The following is an 18,259-nucleotide window of genomic DNA, read 5'->3' on the forward strand; positions in this document are numbered from 1 at the left end:
CTGACGCTCAGGAAAAGCTCCGTGGTGGGAGGCACGTGGCCTCCGGCATGGGTTGACCCGATTCCCACGGGGAGCGAAGAGCTTGGAGGGTCCCGGTTTCAAGCAGGGGGCTGCAGGGAGGCTGGAGGACGACGGGGCAGGGGACGGTGCTCTGAGCACCTCGGCTAGGGGAAGCTGCAAGACAAGGATGCTCGAGCCTGTGGCCTGCGAGCCGACGTCCCCATCGCAGCCAGCAGCGATAACGTCCTTGCTCCTCCTTGCAGGGGAGATGAATGCTGTTTGGTGCCCCCCAAAACGGGGCATTCCCACCCCTCTGCTGCCCCCAGCCTAGGGACACCCGGGGGTCTCCTCCCCACTAACTCTCCTGCCCTGTTGCTGCAGAGGGAAGATTTTCTCCAGCGCCATTTCCCCAGTGGCGCTTTGCTCCTGCGCTGTCGCCCGTCCGCTGTCCGAGCGTGTCCAACTGTCTGACCAGGGAGAAAAGCTGAAATGGAGTAAAACACTTGTGAGCATCGCTCTTCCGCTGCTGTGGGAGCCGGGCTTTTCCGAGGCCGCTGGTCCTCTGGGACGAGGCCCAGCTCCCGGCTCAGCGTTCGTACAGCGCCTTGCACAGGCGTCGCGATCCGCAGGGTCACCAGCCGCAGCCGGCCCCCTCCGACCTCCCCTTGCCGCGGACTCGTTCCCCGCTCCCGGCTTTGGGTTTTCCTGGTGATCCCGAGCTCCTTCCCACGCGAATCGGGTCCCAAAAGAAGCCGCCACGCGTTGCCGTCGGAGCAAAGCGGCCGCGGCGGGGAGCGCGGCGAGGCAGCAGCCGGCGCGTTGGCGCGCCGGCCACCCCGGCGGGGGCGGAGAGCTGCGCGCCCCCGCGCACCCCGCTCCGCAGCCCGGATCGATCGCCGCCTTCTAAAATAACCAGCCGGAGCCTGGATCTTCCGTTTCTGTAGGCTGTGGAAAACCTGGAGAGGGGGAAGAGAGAAAAAGCTTTGAGCAAGCGAGTGCAAGTATTGCTAATTTATGATCAGAGAAATATATGTTTGAGCTGGAAGATTGCAGGGAAGGACCGGGTGTTCTGCCAACGATAAATCTGTTTGATCCAGGAGTGGGGGGTTGCAAAAAGGCTTCCCCACCGGGCAAATTGCAGGAAGGCAGAACATAATTACCCCAAATTCCAATTTGAGTAATTACCTCTACCTGCCTGCCGCTCCCCTGGTGCGCGCAGTTGGACGTGGAGGTTTTGCTTTCGCAGGCGTCGGAGGGGCGGCCGCGGCGCGGCGCCCGGCGCTGCCTCCGCCGGCGGCTGCCCTTCGGAGCGGCGTCGGGGCCTGCTGCCGTCCCAGCCCGGCTCGCGAGCCGCCCTTCTGCTGCCTTCCCAAGGGCTGCCCAGGCTCACGGGAGCCACCGGAGCTCTGCCGGGGTTTCTGCCAGGCTGGATTTGTGCGGCGGTGGGGGCAGACGAGCCGGTGGGTCGTGGGACCGGGGTGCTGGGTCCTGCCGCCCTGAGGGTGCCGGCGGGCCAGGATGGGGTAGGGATTTGGGTGCAAACCTGCCACGGAGGGAGTGCGGACCGTGGGCAGAGCCCTCGCGCGGGGCAGGGAGCTGCTTGCAGCCCCGGGGCTGAGGGCGGCGTGCCGGGGGCGCGAGGCGGGGGCGGCCCCGCTGCCGAAGAGCCGGCCAGGCTGCCGGGTGCGTTAGGAATCGATGCGCGTCGCACGTGGACCGCTCTCGCTCCGCGCCGCCCCTCGCTCCAGAGCCTCCGCTGGCAGAGGGGGAGCGGGAACAGCCCCCCACCCTCCCCCGGGCACCGGGGCACCGAGCTCGGCTGCGAGCGATACAGGCCGCACGCCCAAAACCCTGCAGAGCCGGCGCCGGGGCAGAGCGCGCCCGGGAGGCGCAGCGGAAGAGCTCGGTTTTGGCTCGCGCGGGCGGTTCAGCCGAGCGATCCTCCGGCTCCATCCGCAGTTACTCGGCTCTGCCCTCGAGTTAGCAGAAAATCAGCGATGAAAGCGGCTCTGCAGCCGAGCGGGCACAGAGGGGACAGACGGACGCTGCTGCGGCGTGGACGGACAGACGCGACGGGATGGCCGTTAGATAAGCGGGCGGAGAGGGCCAGGCAGAGGGGCCCGCTGGGCTCTCGCGGGTCGTTAGGCTGCTTGGCTAAGTGGCTAATTAGGCTTGGCAGGTCCCAGGGGGGCCACGGAGCCCCGCGGGGCTGCGTCTGCCCTTCCCCGGCAGCTGCCACGAGCGGCCCGGCCCGGCCCTGCCGGCAGCTCACGTGGCTCCGCTGCTAAAACATGCATGAGGACGTGCGCAAAAATCAATGGTGGCGCTTACGAATTAGCGACCGCGGAGCGGATCGATGCAGCCTGCCCCGCGCGGGCTGTGCTGCTGACGAACGCCAGCAGTGGGAGCGCGGGAAGGGCCCGAGACGTGTTGCTGCAGCGCCTTCTCCATCTCTGTTTACTCGAGTTTTAAGTCTGTTTATTCGGCGTTTGCTCGCGGCGCTGCTTTAAGGCGCGATCAGGTGGTTTCGGTGAAAGAGCCACGTGGCGTGCGCGCTGCAAAGGCTGGAACCGGAGGCGCGCGCGCTGTAAATATGCACGTGGGCAATTTCTAATCGAGCGCCGCAGCTCTTGGCGCTGGCCTGTGTCATCCCCGTGGCATCATCTCTGCAACGAAAGCCTTTTCCCACCATTGCATAAGAGCCTCGCGGTGACCCACCGGGTTTGGGGCAGGGGGCAGAAAGGCAAAGCGCGGCTCGAAGGCGGAGGCGCGCGCGCGCCCGGCTGGGAACGCGCTCGCGAGCCGCCCTCGCCCTTCAGCCCCGCTCCGGGGCGCCCGGCGCGGAGAGGGTGCCGAGCCGCGCCGCGATGCCGCCGGCGCCCCGTCCCGTCGGCGTTTTACTCCTGTCCTTGCCGTTGCTCCGTGCGCGCGCGGCGCTGACCCGTTGGCACCGTTAATAGCACGTTTCAGACGCTTGATTAAAAACACTGCAGTGTCCGAATCAATAAGCTTTGGCAGCGGGGACTGTAATAAGTAAAATAATCCCCATTAGGGTAACAAATGGCAGAGGGAGAGCGCAAGGCTGCTAATATGGTAACGATATTAATCTGCTTCGATCAGCTTCGGCTGCGGTGTCCTTGCTGGCGCTGCGCGGCGGGAGCCGGTTTCTCGCCTCCGCTCGCCGTCCCGGGGCTTGGAGCCGCCCCGCTTCCAGCCTGGGTAAAGCCTCGTGCTGGGAAATGCGGCTTTAAAGCATTCGTTATTGGGGCCTTCGAAACGCGTGCAATCCGTGCGCCCCATCCCTCGGCGCGCCCCCTCCGCTGAGCCAGCGGAGCTGCTCGCCCTCCGCCAGAGCCGGAGCTTCAAGGGAATTTAAAGACTGAGAGCATCAAGCAGGGGAAATTCCTGCCTTCATCCATCCTGCCGAACTGTCTGGGAGAAAGAGAGAGCGTTTCCACGGCCAGGGGTCGGGGGGGAATGCCAGCTACATTGAAGTAGCTGCCCAGAAAAGAAAAAAAAATCGATATTTAATTCTGGCCCCATTGACGTGTGGCTCGGGCGCTGCGGCTCTCCGCTCTGTTTTGAGCGGGTTTCACAGTCGCACGTGAGAGAGTCCCCTCCACACTGGGGACGCTAAGTGATGCCGAACGCTTTTCAAGTGAAAAACTAGAGATTTTTTTTTTCCTTAAGCAACTCCCCAGCGGAGCGGCGGCGGGAGGGACCGGGGCGGCCGCGGGACCGGCCCCGCCGCTCGCGGGAGACGCACTCTCGGCGGCGGTTTCCCGCGGAGGCCGGAGCGATGCTCCCCTCCCACGGCTGCTGCTCATCCCCTCCGGCTGCGAATGCCGCTCGGCGCCGTGCCGGAGGCTGGGAAGCTTCGCTCCAGCCTTGTCCCTGGAGCATGTACGTGTGTACCTATATATATAATATATACATGTTTGTGTATTCTGTGTATGTGTGTGTGTGTATGTGTGTGTGTGTGTACACACATACACAAATATATAAAACACACATAATACATTCAGCAGCAGCTCCAGCAAGCAAGAGCAGCGGGCACCACGTTGTGATGGGCCTGGAGCAACTCCAAGGGACCCGCTCGCCTCTGCTCCTCCCGTCCCTAGCGTTTGCTTTCCTCTTTTCCCTAATTAAGAGCAAAGGGGCATTTCGGGCCCCGGATGCTGGGCTGCTCCGCAGGAGCCTTTTCCCACGCCGCGGGCTCATCCGCACCCGATGCTGAGGAGGCACCGCCGGGCACAGGGATAGCGGAGGTGATATTTGCGATTTGGAGGCAATGTCTAACCATGACCTGGGGGAATTCAGCTGGGCACAGGCAAAACACGTTGGTAATTTTTAAACTAAATGTTTTTTGCTCGGACATGGAGGTTTATTGAAACCCAGCGTGTTTATAGGAAAGCATCAGTTTTGACAGATTTCTACTTCAACATGGATTTAGGAGGAAAAAGATAGCTTTTCAAATCACCAAAAGACCCTGCTTGAACACTTCCTCAGCAGACCTAATCCATTTCTCGGCTCCAAATTACTTTTCATTTTGAAATGTAAGTAAATTTATTGCAGAATCTTCCTTTGAAAGGAGGCTGAAATGCTCCTGAAATGGCTAGGGAGCAGCTCAGTGACACGCTGCGACTCACTCAGTCCAGCTTGGGATTTGGATTTTCAACTACCGTTTTTTCCTTTTTCCTGAAGATGGCTTTTCATCCTGCCCCAGGATGGTTAATATCAGCAGTTCCTCCCCAATATGAAAATCACATCAGCTGTGGTCACTAAATATTAAGGGCTGGCAAGAGGCCCTACGTGGGGGCAGAACGCCTCCTTTCCGTGCCGTTTCTTTCTTTTATGTATCCTACATCTGTGGCATCTTTTACTGGCCTCCGTCAGGGAGCGGATGCTGGCGGATGGGCTGGGCTGGCGCAGCCGTTTCCCCTGTCCGGCCGTGCAGTGCGTCGCGGACGGTCCCGGGGCGGTCGGGTTATCGCGCTCATTGGGCCCCTGCGTGTATCTCCCATCAGGCAAATAGGAGACGGATGCTTCGATAGGGGCCGCGTCCATCACAAATCCATGCGGGAGCTCCCGGGCTGCATGGCCTCGGCACGCGGAGAGCATCGGCAATCCGGGGATTTTCCTTTGATGCCGAGCTGCAGCCAAGAGCAACCTTCTCCATTTGCCGGGGAAGTTGGTAAAACTCATCAATATGCACCATGGAACTAAATATGCAAACAGGTGGCGTATTCTGCTTATTGAGCTGACATCTCCATAGACTTTGCACCCTCCTCCACCCCCTAAATATTAACAAAATGAGTAACTTTGTTCCAGGTTTTAATTTTCCCAAGGAGAAGGTGTTTGTTCCCAAGGCTGGGAGCCTCACGGACTTTACAGGAGTTTGTCACTTCCCGCAGCAGAAAGGCCACAGCCGCCGTGTCTCGGTCAAATCCCTTCTCTGAGTAATAACTCCCTGCCTAGCTGGATGCCTCCAGCAATTTTTGCAGGAGATTAAAGTATCCTTCACTTTCTGTCCAGAATGGCTCTGTGCTGTGGCTTGGAGGAAAACGGCAGGTGAATAAATGTCCGTCGGTGGTGCTTAAGTGCTTTGCACTCGGGAGTTTGCTTCCAGGCGGGATACAGCCGTGGGGAGCTCAGTTAGCAATGGAAGACGGAGCTTTCTTCATCCCGATAATTGTCACCAGCACCTTCCTGACTGCAGCGGGACTTAGCGTCCTGCAGGCCATGGCTCATCCACCCACTTGCACACTGGTGCCAGGCACGTTGCACTGTGCCCCCGGGCTGCCCGCGGGCACGCTGGCTCCCTGCGAGGTTTACTGTGGGTGCTTTGCTGTAAGAGCCGTTTCCATTGCAAAAGAAAAGGGGGCGGGCGGAGAAAATCGCAGGTAAAAGCAAGCGTATTACGGACAGAAACTGGAGTTTCCTGTTGCTTTTTCTCCCTTTGGGTGGAATGAACCCAAATGTGATTTTTCTCACCATGTTCTAAAAAGGGCTCTCCAAGGTGGAGAGGAACGTAGCATTGCTTCAGTAGCCTGAGTGCGAACACAGAGAAACAAGGTTTAGCCAGCAGAAAAACTCCAGCACAGCAGAATGAGAAAGCAACACAGAAAACCTGTCCTTTTCCTAGTAGCCCCCCGGGAGGCTGACGCCGGGACCGGCTCTCGCAGACCTGGCGTTCCTCCACGCTCTTGCAGAGAGCCAGGGTGGGTATTGCACAGCGTTAGGCTGCCAGCGCTGTAGTTTTTATTTTCTCGCTAGGCACCCTTGCACCGCCCAGGAATATGCTGCTCTTCCCCCGGGCAAACCTGCTGCGGCCCGAGGAGTGTTTGGACTTGGAAACGCCGGGGAGACGGGGGTGGAGGTTGATCTTCGAACCTCCAAACAGTGTCGGATTCCCTCTGGCAGTTGTGCTAAGGACCAAATTCAACTTAATGAAATGGTGGCTGCGTCGGTGAGCAGCCAAAATCTGACCTGTTTTCCCCTTTTGTTAAATCCGCTTGCAGCTCTCATGCGCTCAAGGGGCTCGGTGCCTCTGCAGAGCGGGGAAGGATTTGGAGAACGCGGCCGGGTTGTTTGCAAACTTCTTCGGGCGCCAAGCGTGCTCCAAGGTTTCCTCTTTAAGGTCAAAGAGGACTCCGGGCTCGGAGCGCGGCTTCGAAGGCCCGGAAACGGGCTTTGCACAGAAACCCGCCAGCGTGGCGAGCCCGAGGCTTGCTCCTCGCCTCCGCGCCCCTCACCGAGCAGAGCCGCGCGTCCTCCCCGCGCGCCGCCGCGGCGGCTGCCGGCTCGGATCACCGCAGCCGGCTGCCTTGCTTCCTCTGAGCCGGAAACAAAAAAAATCACTGCCGTGCTCTGCGCCGCGCCGCATCCGGAGCCGAGCCGGGGCGACGGCACCCGCCTTCGCACCGCGGCGGGCTCGGAGCAGCCGGGTGCCGGCGGCAGAAAATATCGCGGCCCCCTCAGCTTTTCCCGAGCTTTTCCTCCTCGTTTCTCAACCCCTGCTTGCTGCCACGGGTTTCCCAAGGGACCGCGTTTCCCCAGCAGCCTCCCGGCAAAAAACGCTTCCCTAAGAACCCGGGAATGAGGGGGAAAAAAGAAAAAAAAAGCAAGAAGAAACAACCGCCTTGTTCTGCTGCGAGGAGCTGGCGCTTTTTCCAGTCACAAGGGCGAGCTGAAGCAAAACTTTCCATACAGAAAGGGGGGGGGGAGAGAGAAAAAAAAATAATAAAGAAAAAGGCCGAGCGAAGCGAAGCGCCGTCGTTGCGCCGTGTCGCTCCTTCGGGGAGCAAAGCGGCACATGCGCGGAGCGCGGTTTAATCGCTCCCGGGGGGCGGCAGCCGCCCCGTCCCCTCCGGATGCGCCCGGGCAGCGACGGGCCCCGGCCGGCAGCGCGTGCGCTCCCGGGGAAACTGCAACCCAGCACCTAAAAACTCGGTAAGTCTGAGCAAAGGAGAAGGAATCGGAAGGGAAGCTGCCGCACCCGCGCAACGCCGGCGTGCCGGCACACCGGGATCCCGCTGGAGGGTCTGGCACGGACCGGGACGCCGGTACCTGTCTGTCTCCGGTGTCAGTTGGCTTTTGCAATCAGCGGGTTCCTTCCAAAATCCCGGCCCCGGGTTCCTCCCAGCGACGGGGCCCTTGGTCCCGCTTCCGCTACGTGATTCACCCCGAACGCTCTCCTTACTGCTCCCATTAGTCACGCTGACATAAATTCCTCTTCGACCAAATGTTAGATGTTTCTCATCAACTCCGCACAGTCCTGGTGACTCGTGCCCTTAAAAACGGATCCAGCCTCCTCCTTTCGCCCCCCCTCGCCAGGCATCGGCCGCGCGTGCCGCCTCCGGGCAGAGGTCGGCGTCGAGGGGAGGGTTGTGATGGGAAGGCTCGGAAAAGCCCGGGACAAGGGTCAGGAGGTTTATTCCAACGTAAGCACCGACAGCAGGTGCTTGTCGGCAGCAGTTTGTGCTTTTTATCATGTCTTCACGGCAGCGCAAGGTCAGGAGCTCCTGTATTGCTCTGCATTTGAGCAATGGGAAAATATATATATATATATATATATATATATAAAAATACATACATGCAGCATCAAGCAGTCTCAGCAGCCAGGCGGAGCGGGGAGGGTGCAGCCTGCCCGGTTGCAGAGCAGTGCCGCACGGGACCGGGGCTCCTCCGCTCCGGCATCCCGGCCGCCGGGACTCAGCCTGGCAAAACCGGCTGCCTGGGAATCGAGACCCATCGAGACCTGCGGGCTGAGGCTGGAGACCTGGCGCAGCCGCCCGCAACGCCCGTGGCAGCTTTCTGGGGCAGGTTAGGTATTTTAGGTGTTGCTTGCAGAGATGGTGTGGGAAATGCAAGATTCCCCTCTGCCCTTGCAGTGACCCTTCCCTGGGAAGCGGGTTTGCTGGGAGCAGACTCCATATCATTTCTGGAAAGCAGTGTCTTGAGTAAACTATTTATAAACTGAATTTTCTTTCTTTTTTTTTTTTTTTTAACTCCTGAAATTGAGCCATAACTTTAGACAAACAGAAGGAAATAAGATGCAGGCAAATAAACTCAAGCAAAAATAAATCTATGGGCAGCCTAAACGTGCAAAGCGACTGGTGATGCTGGGAAGAGTTCAGTTTTGGAGGCATCTAGGCCGGGACCGTTAAAGGGCCCTGCCAGGAGGCTTTGAGTGGCCAAGGGGGCTGGAGATATTTCTTCTTGCTGGTTCATATGAGGGCAAATCCTTGAGACTATTTGCAGCCTGGCGTTTGGAGGAGCACGGCCGGCACCGTGCCTGACGGTGCAGCGCTTTTGGGGTGCTGCAAGCGTGGTCCCCAAAACCGCTCGCCTGCCTGGGAAAACGCCGGCTGCCAAAGCTGAGCCGGGGCGGGCGATCCCAGGCCGAGGCTTCCCAGCGCGTCTCCCTCCCGGCCGTTCCCGGTTCCCCCCAGCGCCCCTCAGCCCTTCGTTCGGTTCTGCCGCCGGCACGAGCCCGCGGGAACGAGGGCCATAAATCACCCATGGCACTGGGAAATAAAACTCGTTATTGTGATGAATGAGGCTTTATTTCTCTTTTAAGAAGAGGGATCATGAAAGACCGCGGCAGGAGAGAGCAGGGGAGGGGCGATGTCACGTTTTCAATCTTTGACAAGTTAAAGGTAATAAAGCTAATTGCATGAGAGCCATTTTAAAGAGAAAGGGGGAAAAAACAGGTGTTTGCTGTGCATGCCTTGCTGGGGACACGCGAGCATCTGCACACGATCAAGGCTTTAGTTAGCAAGCGCACCTTGGGCTAGCCACAGGGCTTGTGCCGAGGGGAAGCATCACGCCAAATGACTTCAGGATTTGGCCCGGGGCTCAGGGATGGGAGCTTGTATTAATTAGGCAGCAATGATCCAAGTCACAGGGCATTTCCTGGGGATTAACGACCCGCTGGGAGGAGTTAATGGCTCGAGATGCATCCAGAAATCCCATTTACCCCAGCTAGTGCTGACTCCCAGCGCACACCCTGCGCCAAGGGCAGCACCACCATCTTAAGGCTTTTTAGAAATTATTATTAATAAGAATATTAAAGGGTTGGGAATGGATTTTTCTTCCTGCCGTAGTACTGCAGCATGATTGCTGCCTGCAGGGCTCTCGGGGGAGGACAAATGCCCCCGGCGCTCGGCCAGACCAATTCTAATTTCATCGCTTTGGCTGATGCCGGGGAGAAGTGGTGGCAGCATTCCCACCGCCCGCCGCCTGCCCGGCTCCCAAGGGCCACCGAGCGGGGCTCGGAAAGGCTCTGTGCTGGGATGGGGGTGGATTTTCTTCCTTCCTTTTGCAGCAGAAGGGAAAAGCCCCTGGCTGGGGCAGGATGCTCGGGGCAGGATATTTCGGGTTCTGGCTCCAGGGCCGTCCTCTCCCAGGCGCTGCTCCTCCCGGCACTCCTCGGTGTTGCAGGCAGCCCCTCTGCGCTTGCCCGCTGCCGTGGGCTCTCCCCCTTCCCCTACCAGGAGCATCCCTTGCCCCCAGCCCTGGCGCCCCTCGAAATTGCCATTGCTCACCAATTCGAGCAGGGCCAACACGGGCTGCTGCAGGGCCGGTCCGCCCAGAAAATGCAGCGTTAAAGCCAGCAGGAGCAGGTGGGCAGGAGGCGAGCCGGAGCTGAGCAGGATGCGGCCACTCGGCGATTAGCACTGCAAAGTGTTTTAGGGTTGTCATGGCAATGCAAGAGCCCCACTAATCCTTCGGGTTTTCCTTTCTTCAAAGGGAAGCAACTTCGCAGAACGCTTCGGCGGGTACCTGGCTACGGGCGCGAGCGGCGCGGCTGGGTGCTTTCATCTCCGCGCCGCGCGTCCTCCCACGCGCGCGCACACCCGCTCCGGAGCCGGCGCGCAGCCGAGCTGCTGGAGGAGGGGGAGAGCTGACGGCTCCCACTCTCCGCTGCCGCGAGGGAGTGGGCAAGCCGGCCGCGCCGGCTCGCAAAGGCCACGCTCTCCGGCATTATTTGTGGGTGTTTATTTGCGCTGTCCCCCTGGCTGGCGGGAGCGACCCAGCGCAGCGCCAGGGTTAATGCCGGATGCTCTCCAGGGCTCTGGCAGCCTGAAAGGTGGATGCAGCTTTAGGGGAGCCGACAAAGGATGCTCGGGGAAGGGAGCACCCCAAAGCCACCCTGCTGATGTATTGCTCCCCAAAGCACCTGCCGCCGGCCGCCAGTGCACCCCTCTTGCTTCCCTTGCAGCCAGCAACAGCAACCCGGGTGCGGGCATCTGCCCCCCGGGAAGGAGCAGACGGCAGTGCCGCGGGTACCATGGCCGAGAGCATCCCGCCCGGCGAGCGTCGTCGCTCTCCAGCCCTGTAATCGCCTCTCCGGAGCTCCCAAAAGGGAACTGGGCGCTTCGTGAGCACCCAGGGACCCTCCCTGCCCTCAGCGGGACCCTCCTCGCCGCCGCTGCAAACGCACCGCTGCTCGCCGGCTGCGGCCGGGAGCGCTCGCCGGCTCCCGAGCTGCACGTCCCAGCCTCGCTCCCATTACTGGAAAGTTTTACAGCTGCTCGCTGTTTGTGATTAATCATTTTGTTTTAATTGCAGCTCCTCTGGCTGGCAGCGGCTCAGCGGGGATTTTATGCCTCTTGGCTGCTTCCCCCAGGTATGTTCCAGGGCTGCCTGATTACGGAGCGCCGAGCGTGACGGGCGCTGCCGAAGCGAGCGCGGGCGTCCAGCAGCGTGCGGGCTCGGTGGCGCCCGCGCCCTCGACGGAGCCCGGCGGCGCCGTAAGGAGCTCTTCCCCCGGCCCCTCTCCTCCCAGGACCCTGCCGCGACAGCCCGCGTTTGCAGCAGCGGCAGCCCCGGCCGTGCCGCACCGCGGGGGGACGCGGGGCCCCAGGGGTGCCCTGCGCCCCCGAGGCGCTCCCCGCGGACGGGGAGGTGCCTCTGCAAAGGCTGGCAGCGGGCGGAGGAAGGGCAAGAGGCGGCAGCTGCCGGGCATCGTTCGGCGGCACTGTCGCCCGCCGCGGGAATGAAACGCAAGCGGTGCCTTACGTAGGCGAGTAAGAAACGCCCAGGCTGGGGTACGCCCAGGCCACCGGGGCGAGCGCGGCCCGGCCTCTGCGCACGACGCGGCGGCAGGGCGATCCCGGGCCCTTCTCTTTTGTGGGAAATGATGACGTTGGAAAATGCAATTCTGGTCCAAACAGTGCTCGGGGTTTGCTCGTCAGCTGGGGAAACCAGCAGAGCCGCTGGCATCCTCCGGAGCAACCTGATTATCCCTCGCGGTGTGCTGCTCGCGCCGCCCTTCCACCTCGGGGGCGGAGGTGAGCAGGGATTTTTTGCCACCTCCTTGTAGCCTCCTGTGCAGGCTCCCAGCTCTGCTGCACCGGCGCTGCCCGGAGCAAGGAAACCCTTCCTGACCTCATCCAGCCTCGGGAGCGCGCGGATCGGCTTCCCCGATGCGGAGCGTCCCCAAAGCGGGTTTCACTGGTGACCACTTCAAGGGTCTTCGGGGCTCGGAGCCGGCGGGCTTCCTCCTCCTTCCTCGGGAAACGCAACGGCGCTTCACAGTCCCTTGCACGCCCAGCTGAGTCGAAGCCACGTATTTCTCGGCTCTGCCCCCCGACGAAACTCCAGCAGGCAGAAGTTTGGGGTTGGGGACCGGCTTTATCGCAGGAGGCTGCACTCCCGCCGGGACCCCTCGGGCACCCGCGCGGCCCCGGGCGCCGCTCTGAGACCGCCTACACCTCGCCTGCGTTTCCACGCGGAATAACTGAAAGCACATGCAACGGCCACAAATATTTAATAGCTTGTTCATCAAAAATTTACTCATTAATGCTGTCATTACAGGAGCGCCGGAGAAAAGGCAGTGCGGAGGCCGGGGCGGGGACCCCCTCCGCCAGCAAGCGGGCGGGCTGCTCCGCTCGGAGACCTGGAGCCTCGGGAGCCACCGGGAGCGACGGCAGAAAGAGATATAAAAGGCCGCCCTACTTAGCAGGGTTTATATAAGGAGGCTGTCTCCATGGCAGGGTAGGAAAACAGACGGATATTGGAAGCGACGCGTTGCGCACGTTCCTCGCCGGAGCATCCTTATGGACGGGTGGCGAAGCAGCACCTGGAGCAGCCGCCGAGGCGCTCGGGCAGCCGGGGAGGCTGCAAATTAAAACGAAGGACCGGCGGGAGAGACTCCCCGCGGAGGCAGGGATTTCGGAGCGGAGGCTTTGGGAGCTTCCAGCCCACTCACTGCACGGCTCGGGCCGGTCCTGGACCGGCAGAGCCAGGTCCCAGTTTAGCACAGCCCCTTCCCGCCCGGGCACGGCCTCACTGCCCCCTCCCCGCTCCCTCTGCGCCCGCCGCCGGGCCGGGGCGGCCGGGGGCTCCCCGTGGACCCACAGCCCCCACCGGGGGCTCTCACGTCCGTCCCCTGTAAGCTCCCCATCCATTTTCATTACAAATCCTTTGGTATTTATGCATCGGCCTTGCCGGCCAGGCAGCTGTCCGTCTGGCCGCACGCTTGTCTCTCTGTCCCGCTGCATCCATCACTGCCCATTTCTATCTATCTTACGCCCAGCTGCCTTCATTTTTCATCGCATTCCTTCGAGCGCCTTCGGATGGATTTATCCATCTCATCCTCTCCCATCCATCTCCCAGATGTCTGCCTGGGGCTGCACGGGGTGCGCGGAGAGCATTGCCTCCCCGTCCGAGCACCGCTTGCAGCCTTCTCCAGCGGCTCCTGCCCCACCACCCCGGCTGACCCATCAGCTGCGAAGCACAAAACAGCGCTTCCTCGAAACTCCCCGGGGCCGCGGGTGGCTGACACCAGTGCGAGGTGAGGGACTGCAGAGCCCGTTGGCCTCCAAGCGACCGCCTCAGCCCCACGGTGGCCAAAAAGCAGGTGGATGCTGAGGATCTGGTTGGGGAAAAAAAGGTGGTTTTGTGAGGCCGGCTGGCTTTGCGACGGGTTTGCCGGGTGGCAGGCAGTCCTGGATGGAGGTGTCCTTGCTGCAGCCTTTGCCGAGGAACCGAGGGCAGAATCTCCTCTGCCTCCTCCCAGCTTAGCAGGTCAGCTGGAGCCCAGCACCACCACGTGCTGTTCCTCACGTCTAGATGGAGAAAACAAGGGGCAGCCTAAAATAAGGGAGAGGCTGGAGGCTTGAGCTGCTTGGAAATGATGATGGGGAGACAAAGAAGGGGCCTGGAGCCATAAGACGCCCAGATAAGGAGACAAAAGAAAGAGAGTGGGTAAATCTCAGTGACTCACAGAGGTGGGACAGGATGCAGTCACTGCCAGCTCCCAGCCAGCTCACTGGTGATGAGGCTTTGATGGCCCTTTTGCGCTCAGCTTTGCAACTTTAATTGCTACAGTTTGGGTTAAGAAATGCTGTCTTTGAACACTGGTAAATGCATCCCAGCGGGCAAAGCACAGGGTGGTTTCTGCGTTTTGTCATGCTGCAGTAAGAGATGAGACTTGGACTCCCCACCACGCTCCTTCATTAAGCAGGTCTCTCACAGTGTCTTCAACCCTATGCAGCACCAGACTTGCAGGAGCCGTGCCACCGTCCATCACGACCCATCCACATTGCCCCCGAGCACAGATCACAACAAAAATCTGCCTCCAGCTCAAAGCCTTCCTCTTACGCGGAAACTTGGCCCCACTAAAAGCAGGGCCCAGAGGCACCAGGTCCCTGGCACACAGCCCATTACCGGGTGATGGCCATTGCTTGACTCAGCCTGGACCAGTCACCAGGAGAGCTGGAAATAATTGCCCGTCACCAACCTGAGTCATCGGAGCTTCCCCTATCAACAAGCAATAAACAGCCAGCTTAGAAGTTGTCCTAGTTTCTCTTGCTGTTTACAATCTTCTTCTACCTTCAAGGGTTTGTGTTGCTCCATTTTTTAATGTAATTTTACCAGCTATTAGCCCAGAATGCAGCTTATCTCTTCTGTCACTTAGCACGTTTTTTCCTAAACATCTTCATTTGTCTTGTTCAGAGAAACCCTAAAGCTGCTTCTGCATCAAAGGCACCACAGGCTCGGTCCCGATGCGGTGACCTGGCCGCAGGAGCCCGCACGGAGCATGCACGTCGCCGAAGCAGCCGCAGCACGGCCGCCCGGGAAACGGCCCGCAAGCAAAGGGCGCTGCAGGGCTTTCTCACCTGCGGGCTGGGGATTTCCGTGGCGGGGTGCAGAGTCAATACATCTTCAGCTGGATTGCATTAGGAGGAAAAATTAAATGCTAAGGCACAGAAACACTTTTACTTCCTTTAAGGCTAATAATAGCTCGCAGCGGTGCCTTCAGCCAAAAGGCTGCACGTGTTGCCCAAGCCCCGCCGGGCGGGCGAGGGGGGCGAGCGGAGAGCCGGCGAAACCGCGGCCGGGAAGAGCCCGGTTTTCACGGGGGAGTTAGCAAACGGCTCGTGCTCTCCTTGCGCCCCATCCACCCCGCGGCGGGGAGACCCCCGCCCTCAGCCTGCAGGAACGGACCCGGGCCCGGCGATCCCCCCCCCTGCGTTTTGAGGGTCTCTCCTTTCCCGTTGAGCTGATGAGGCGCTCTGCTGCCTCCTCCTCAAAACAGATCATCTCTGATACCCAGTGACTAATGAATGACTCCAGCAACTAATTGCAGGCATAAGTCAACTCCTAATTAGAAACAGATTTAGGGAAGGAGTGTTAGGAGAGCTCTCCGCTTGCCTCTAGGTGAGGGTGACCCAGGGTGCAGGACTTTTTCCAGCTGGCTTTATAGACTCCCAAAATCCCCTCGAGGGCCTGTTTCTCCTGCTGCGCTACCTGGACCTGCGGTCTTCTGCCTCCCCGGGACGGGCATTTGGCCCAAGGTCCCGTATTTAGTTCACAGACCGCTACAGCATCTTCCCTCTTCTCTCCAGCTGCTCTTCTGCTCCTTCTCTGGAGTCTGTCCTCAGCAAAACTGTGCCGGATGATGCTTGAATCACCGATGAGCTGTTATTTGTATCGCGTTGTGCCTGGAGACGGCTCCCTCGCGCCAGGCGCTGCGCGTGCCTCCTGCGGACGGTTGCTGACCTCCTCGTGCTTGCGGGTCCCCAGCGCCGGCACGTGCCCGGCACAAAACCAAGCGCGACTCCTGCTCGGAGGCGACAGTGCAATGCCGGAGGTGACGCTCCTCCTGCAAGGCTGGCCGGTTTGGGACAGGCGCCGTTGAGATGCAGCTGGAAAAAAAAAAAAAAAGACCAAGACAAGAAAAAAAAACGGGGCCTGGGCAAGTTTCCGTTAGCGCTGCAGAATGATCGGTCGCTGGAAAATCTTAGTGGGGAGCAACAGGGAAGGAACCAGCTTCTGCTTTCTGACAGCGGTTCCTGCCGCAGCCCTCCGGAGCAGGGGCGCGTCGGGGAGCGGGTTCGTCGCCGTGCTCAGCGCCCGAGCCGCGCTCGCGGCGGGGGCTGTGCTTTGGCTGGCTCCGTCGCCCGGCACCGCTGGGCTCTTTGTCAGCGTTCGCAGAAGCGTTTGGTTTCTTGGGAAGCTGCGCGAGGATTTCCCCGGCAGCCGGCGGAAACGAGCTCGGCCCCGTAGCCGCCTCGTCTCCTAGGATTTGGGCGTAAAACCACGTTCCCAATCCCCGCTCTGGTCGGCCGAAGGGGGAAAACGCTGATCCTCGTTGTGATGGGGCTGGCGGGAAGCAGGAGGGTAGAAAAACCAAGAGGAAAGGGAGGAAGGAAATTAGTCAGAGAGGGACGAGGAGAGAGGGAAGGAGCCCGGGCTGGGCGGAGGGCTCGTCCTGCCCCGGGCCCCTTCGCCGCCTGCCTGGTTCCACCCGCGGCTGCGTTTGCCCCCGTCGGTCGCAGTGTTTTACCTCCCCGCGGCTGCTCGCGATGCTGCCCGCAGCAAACGACAGAGCCTGTTCTTCAGCCCAAATGCCCGGCTGATGGTATCTGCAGCCAATTTCCAGCTCGGCAGAGCAGAACAATTTCTGTTTAGCTCAGTAAAGAGCTAAGTAAAGAGAAAACTCCGCTCCCCAACGGTTGCGTTCCCCGTGCCAGCAGTCGCAGGCGCTTGGCTCTTGTCTGTCTCAGCGAGCCACAGGCTTAATGTATTTACAAATACGTGTGCACGGCCCCGCTGCTGCCAGAGCCGCAGCACGCAGCGCTGGCGGCCGCTGCGCCGGCTCGGCCGTGCCCGCAGCCCTCCCAGCCCCGAGCAGCCGCGGCGGGATCGTGTCCCTGGCGCCCCTGGGAGCAGCCATGCCTGCTGCGCGGCGCTCCCCAGGCGAACGGATCCTTCAGCCCTCGCGCGGCTGCAGCGTCGCGGGCCCCCGGCCCTGCAGGGACACGCGCGGCTCCATCGGTCGTCTGCTGCAGCATCCCCTTGCCGGGGGCAGGGAGGCACGCTCGGGCTCGGGAAGGAACGCAAAATCCCCCGCTCGCCTTTTGCCCTGCTGGCCGAAGCACCGTTTCCCTCCCCAAAACGAATGCTGTTTTTTTCGCAGGAAGCTCTGTTCCAGAGTCGTATGGAAAGGACGCGCGTGCACGATGTGTTGCGCGCAGCCCGTGCGAACGCAGCTCCTGGTGAGCTGCCAGGGGAGCCGGCAAGGGGGTCGTGCCAGGCTGCGGCGCGCCGTGGCCCGGCTCGGCCCTGCTGGCAGCGTTGCGATGCTGCAGAGCTGCAAGGCGACGGGCGGGTGCGAGCAAAGGGGACGCTGCTCGCCACAGCAAACTGGGGCTGGGAGAAAGGAGGGAAGGAATCAAACATACTGGTGTCAGTAGAAATTAAGGACGGGCACGTATGTCACAGCTGAGAAGTAGCTGCTCAGTTGTCTCAGCAGTCAGGGGGGAAATAAGTTGCTCACGTCACCACTGATGCAAGACACATGCACATCTCGCAGCAGAGAGACGTCTGTGCCGTATCTGCAGCAGAAGCTACTCCAGATAACGTATCAGCACCAAGCAGTGCAGTGCTAGGTTTGCAAGCAGTAGGGATTGCAGGTAACTCCAGTGCCTCCTGCCCTCGCCCGCAGGCCGGCTACGTTTCGGGTCCTTGCACCTTGCAGGGGGCGGTGGGAGGCAGCCCTGGGCGCGGGGAGCAGAGCGGCCCCGGGAGCCCGGCGCTGCAAGCGGAGCGCTGCCCGCTGCCCGCGCGGTGCCCGGGGCCGGGCAGGCGGCGGAGCAGGGTCGGCCGAGGACAGCTGGCGGGAATCCATCCCGGGCGGGCAGAGACCGGGCACTGCCAGCGCCGGCAGGGCAGCGGGTCCACGCGGGCTACGGGGATCATCCTGCTCTTAGCAAGGCAGGGATGCACGAGACGGAGGGCCGGGGCAGGTGCCTGGCACCCAAGCTCCCCGCTCCCTGCCAGCAGCCCGCCCCGCCGGGGTGCTGCGCCTTGGCCGCAGGCTTCTCGTTTAACCCGCACCCCCGTGCCAGTGCGGCGGAGCCGGTCGCGGCTCCGGCCGGCCTCGTCCCCGGCGCGGGCTCTCCTTCCTACAGCAATTTGAGACGCCGTGAGCTTCATCTCTCCCCGTCACGACTCATTTTGTTCTCGCTAAGGCTTTAATTTTTAAAGAGGTGCTTCTAGGCGCAGAGGTCTGAATCCCTGCAGGGCTCTCAGCAGGCGCCTTGGAGCGTCTGCCGTCGGCGTCGGTGGGGGACCGGGGCGAGGGGCGGCCGGGGCTGCTCGCTGGCGTTTCGACAGCGGAGCCGGGAGAGGCCGGCAGCCGGCGTTCGCTCGGCGCGTCGGCTCCGTGAAGGTCGAGGCGCGCTCCCGCCCGCGTCCCGAGCCGCCCGCGTCCCGTCGGAGCCGCGGTGCAATCACCGCAGCG

This window comes from Rhea pennata, chromosome 25 (genome assembly GCF_028389875.1).
Source record: "Rhea pennata isolate bPtePen1 chromosome 25, bPtePen1.pri, whole genome shotgun sequence".
NCBI classification, from domain to species: Eukaryota; Metazoa; Chordata; class Aves; order Rheiformes; family Rheidae; genus Rhea; species Rhea pennata.